The following is a 6,000-nucleotide window of genomic DNA, read 5'->3' as shown; positions in this document are numbered from 1 at the left end:
TCTCATTTGAACCTCACAGCAGTTCTGTGACGTAATAACTATTGTTACTCCTGTTTTGGAGATGAGGAAACTGAGACTTTGAGAGGTATTAAAATTCCTGGTTTCTTTCCTTCAGGGCTTAGCTCAAGCATTACCTTTTATATGAGACCTTTGCTCATCCTCTCTTCCTCCATCATTTTGTCTAATTATACGAGTGACAATTAGCATGCAGTGGTGCTTTAAAAATATCATTTCATTCTATCCTCACAATGACCTTATAAGGTAGATACTATTATATGCATTGGACAGAGGGGAAGCTGAGGCAAACAGGTTAAATGATTTGCCTATGTATATGTATGTAGATTAAATGTGTATATAACGTACATATACATATATGTATATACACACACAATACATGCATATACACCATATATAACTGTCTATATATGCCATATACATTTATATGTATATATACACACATACCATATATATAACTGTCTGTATATATTGTATTTATGTATGTGTGTGTGTATGTGTGTCTGTGTGTGTGTACACATGGCAATCAGGTTTAAGTGACTAAATAATTTGCCCGGGGTCACACAGCTAGTAAGTGTCTGAGGCTGAATTTGAACTCAGGTCTTCTTGATTCTGTTTTTGAACTTAATAGGGTGCCTGGCACTACATACACACACACATTATATATTATATATACATGTACATATATATATCTATATGTGTATATATGTATGTGTATATACATACATACACACATATAGATATGTATACATGTACATATATATCTATATGTGTATATATGTATGTGTATATACATACATACACACATACATACACATACATATACACACATATATATGGCAATCAGGGTTAAGTGACTTAGCTAGGGTTACACAGCTAGTAAGTGACTGGAGAGAGTAGTTTTAGTGAAATGAAGTCAGAAGCTGGATTGTAACAGAATAAGAGGAAAGTGGGAGGAGAGAAAGTAGAGACACCTATTATGGACGACTTTCTTAAGGAGTTTAACCACAACAGGGAAAGAGTTTGTGGGATTGGAAGGATCAAATGAGGGATTTTTGAAGATGGCGTATTGTTGGCAGTAGGGAAGGAGCTAGTAGATGGGAAGACATTAAAGATAAGAGAGTGGAGATGACTGAGAGAGTAATCTATTAAAGGAAATGGGATGGAATGGGATCATTTGTGCAGGAAGAAGGATTTGCCTTAGTAAGGAGTAAGTCCATCTCTTTGGGTGAGACAGGAGTGAAGGAGGAGAAAAGGAATACACTAGAGGGAAAAAAGGAAGAAGAATTATAAGGGAAATTATCTCACAAACACAAGTAGAAATCTATATCAACTACAGAAGGTGTGGAAGGAATCTCACTCTCTGAACTGGTCAAAGGAAGGGAAAATATACACACAGGTGGTCACAGAAATAAATTTCACTCCACGGGGAAACAGGAAGGAAAGAAAATAAGAGAGAGGGCTCATAAGAGGGAGAATAGATTAAAGGAGAGGATAGTTCTAAGCAAAATAGACTCTAAGGATAAACAAAAATAATTATAGCAACTTTTTTTGAGTGGTGGCAGAGAACTGGAAACTAAGGGGGAACCCAACATCTGGAGAATGACTCAACAAGCAATGGTATATAAATATAATGGTATATAAATATAATATAATACTGTTGTAGTGTAAGAAATTATAAGAAATTTAGGGAGATTTGTATGAACTGATGCAAGGAGAGATGAGTAGAACCAGAATAGTTTATACAATGACAATAATGTTGTAAAGACTTGAAAGACTTGGGAATTCTGATCAACACAATGGTCAGCTTTGATTCTGGCTGCCCACCTCCTGATAGAGGGGTGATAGATACAGAGGACAGGCATGATCTTGGACTTGGTCAAAGCAGAAATTTGCTTTATTTGGCTTTATATACTTATAATAAGGGTTTCCTTTTTCTTTTTTTGTCAATTTGGGGGCAGGAGAGGTGAGACAGAGAGAAGGTGGACTTTTTTATTGAAAAAAATTAGTTGCAAACAACATAAAAAGGAGATGAACAGGAGAAATACTGCAGAGGTAGAAATGGTGATATTTGGCAGCTGACTGGAAATGTTGGGTGAGAGAGAGAGTACGGTGTAGAGGATGACTCTGGGTTGAGACCAAAAGAATGTATATATATATATACATATATATATTCTTATATATATATATTGTTAGATATAGGGAAATTAGAAATTAGGAAAATAGAAATAGGGAAGTTTGGAAGAGGAGTGAGAGGAAGGGAATATAATGAATTCTGCTGTGGCCACATGGAATTGTAAAAATTGTTTAGTCATTTCTTTTATTTTTAATTTATGGAATAAAACAAGCATTTTCCTAACATCCCTCAGAATGGTTATGATGAAGGTCAAGTGAATGAGTGTAGATAAGATTTGAAAATGAGAATTGCTAATATTATTTTTTCTCTCCGCACCTGGCCACCACTTAATACAATTTAAATCAGTAACTGAGCCCTTGAGGGAACCTTTGACATTTACCACTGTCTCTGTAAGGAACTGTTCCAAACCTGGAATCCTAAACTATTATTCGTTTCATTTCCTTGGAGCTAATAAACCAAGAAGACCCTCATCTGTTCTCTCCCCACCCTTTCTCCTCTGCATTTAAAAGGATCTTCAAATGAGTCTCAGAGGTTGAATCTAGACCTGTTTCCTGGCTGCCTGGTCAGTCCCTTGGCAGTAAGATATTTGGAGCTGAATGCTATCTCACAGGTAACCGGAGAAGTAGCAGCAGGTGAAGCTCTTTGGTACAGTAGCAAGGAGCGTCCTGGCATCAGGTCTGCCCTAGTGATGAGCGGAAAGCTTTTGTGCTAGTAGGTGGAGAGCCTGTAATGGGTTTCAGGAGAGAGTTTCAATATTTGCCACAAACAGAGGGACAAAAGATGTGGAAGGTTATTGTGGGGTCCCCAAAGAGGAGCTAATCCTCGAGCAAGCAGCCAGTCAGGGGGGCTCAAGTGCTGGGTTGGGCTGGGCTGGAGAGGGGCGGGACTTACTCCCTATTATGAGCAATTGTCGGGGGGATAATAGCTCTGGGGTTAGGACACAGGTGGAGGGAGGAGGTATAGTGCACCTGGCCTGAGAGGTCAAATAAACAGGCGTCATTCCCTCCCCATTCCACCCCCAAATTCACAGTTCTCTTAAGGTGGTTTAGAACAATAGACACATTTCTCTATTAGCCAGGGGTTGGCTAGCCCAACGTGTAGATCATCCAGGTCTTCCCTCCTCTACTTCCCCTCACTCTTGCTGTCTAAATCCAGTTTACTTTTAGAGGGTTAGCCAGGAGAAGCTTCTCTGATTAATATATTGTTAGCACACATAGAGAGCAGTGATTTTGTTGCTGGCAGGAATGCAGAACAAAAATTTTCTACCTCCATCTTGTCTCTGCCCAAGTTTTGTTACATGAAGTTCCTGAAGTGATTTGTATAGACATAGGTGGTGTCCAGGTTCATGGGATTAGAAAAGAGTTTTTATAATCTAACAGAGTAATTGAATTCAAAGAGTGATAGCTGAGGCAGAAGAAAAGCAGCTTAAAAGACAATGTCTCAATGACTTCTCTGCTGACTGGCTATCTATATATAGCTGAGGCTGTGGGTCTGAAACACGTAAGAATTTAAATAGCCTAAGGTGCTAGAAGCTAAAGGAGTTAAGAAATTTCCTTATAGGGAAAAGGTAACATAGCAGCTGAAATTTAGTGGAGAACCAGAAAACAGAAGTTTAGCAAAGAAATCAATATATTAGAGTTTATCTAGAAACAATAATAGACCAGCAAAGGAACTCAGCCTGGTAACATTGCGGGCTTTCCAGAGAAGAAACCAATAGTATTTGGAGAGAAGTCTCCAGCAGGGACGTTGATCTAGGACCATGAATTGCCCAAGCTATGCATGTTCCTAGGCATGTGACCCACCTGTATGTATGTTCTCAGTGAATGCTCACGTGTACACTCTCTTCACTCATGTTTCCTCTCTCCCTGGAGGTACCTGTGGCAGACTACACCCTATGTGTATGGGATAGATTTTCTTTTTCACTTATTTTGCTAAGCTACTTAATTAAGTGTCTTTTTGCTTGGAACTCTGGTTATCCTTTTAAGATAAAAAACTTTGAGGCTTGTGAACTCTTATTTTGGATAGATGCTTACCAAAAATGTGCCCTGAACTCAGTTAGGGCAGCTTTTAGTAGTGGTGGTGCTGATGGTGGTGGTGGTGATAGGGGAGCTATATGTGAAGGAGACATGCAGGTAACTAATTTCTAAGAACCTACATGCCAATTTCAATAGCTCCAACTCCAAATATATAAAATCAGTGTAGACAAAGGAAGACTCCCCTCTAAGGAATGGGATGAGGATTGGGAAGGAGGTAGCCCAGCAGAATGGGCCACAATAGTAGCCTTGGAAGATAGCATACAACAGAGTTAAACATTTTCCAGGCTGCTTTCTACTGATGCACTGTAGTTGAGCTAGGTCAGGGGACCAAACACAGATATCTAGAACTCTAGGAATTAAGAGACTTTAGTAAACTGAAACCTGCTACTTCAAAGACAGGATTTAGAACTGAAAGGACCCTAGATATTCTCTGTTCTAACCCTCTCATATTCTCTTGGTGGAAACTGAGGTCCTAGAGAGATGAATAGTACAGGGACCTCTGGAGAGGTTTTCCCAAAGACTTGTTTATGGATATGAAATAGTTGAAGTTGTAGTAAGCCTGCATAGGTTTATATTATATTTGCATGATCATTTGCATACTTACATATATCTTGCATAGATGGAACCTTATCTTTTCAGGGAAAGTTCAAATTGTATAACTGTGGTACATCGAAGATCACCTATCTTAATTTTTTTCTTTCTTTTCTTTCTTCTCCATCTCCCATGATCAGGGGCCCAGATCCTGCCTCAGCAAGGGAGTGCAAAGAAATGGTTTATCTTTTGGGAAGTGCCTGTGCTAATAGCTTTATATGGCAACATATATAGTAGTAGAAACTCACGAAGAGCAGAGTGAATATTTGCAGGGGAGAGAGCCAGGAGCGCTGACTCCCTCTTATAGAGTGAAAAGAGCACTGGACTTTGAGATAGAAGACCTGGGTTCAAATACTTCCTCTGCTGCTTGCTACTTAGAATGCATCTCTTAACCTTTCTGGGCTTCAGTTTTCTCATCCATATAAATGTAATAATGATGATAATACTAATAGTTAACATTGAAGCAGCAAGTGACCCAATGTAGAATGCTGGGCCCAGAGTCGGGGAGACCTGAGTTCAAATCTCATCTCAGACATTTACTAGCTGTGGGATCCTGTGCAAGTCAATTAACCTCTTTTTGCCTCAGTTTCCTTATTTGTAAAATGGGGATAATAATAGCACCTACTCTCAGAGTTATTGTGAGGATCAAATGAGATAATAATTGTAAAGTACTTAGCATAATGCCTGGCACATAGAAAGTACTATATAACTGTGAGCTAGGTGATTGAGTGGACAGAGTGCTGATCCTGGAGTCAGGAAGACATAAGTTCAAATCTGACCTTAGATGTTTATTATCTATGTGATCCTGGGAAAGTCACTTAACCTCTGTTTGCCTTAATCCATTGAAGAAGGAAATGGCAAATCACTCCAGTTTCTTTTCCAAGAAAACCCCATGGACAGCATTGGAGTGCTATGGTCCACAGGGTCACAGACCTGGACGTGACTGAACAACAAATTATTTTTATTGTTACTCTTACTTTCTGTGTGACACTTGACAAATCACTCAACCACTATTAACTTCAGTTTCCTCAACTGTAAAATGGGGATAATAATAGAATCTATCTTGCAAGCTTGTTGTAAAGATCAAATGAGAAAAAGCACTTAGCATAGTGCCTGGCATATATTGATACTAGGTAAAAGCTTATTTTCTTCCCCTTTCACATTTATATAAGGCTTCTGGAAATGGGGAAGGCTGGATTAAAACTTGTTTTCAGCATCATG

This window comes from Notamacropus eugenii, chromosome 2 (assembly GCF_028372415.1).
Source record: "Notamacropus eugenii isolate mMacEug1 chromosome 2, mMacEug1.pri_v2, whole genome shotgun sequence".
Taxonomy (NCBI): domain Eukaryota; kingdom Metazoa; phylum Chordata; class Mammalia; order Diprotodontia; family Macropodidae; genus Notamacropus; species Notamacropus eugenii.
The sequence above is the reverse complement of the archived record's forward strand: the minus strand, read 5'-3'. Positions refer to the sequence as shown.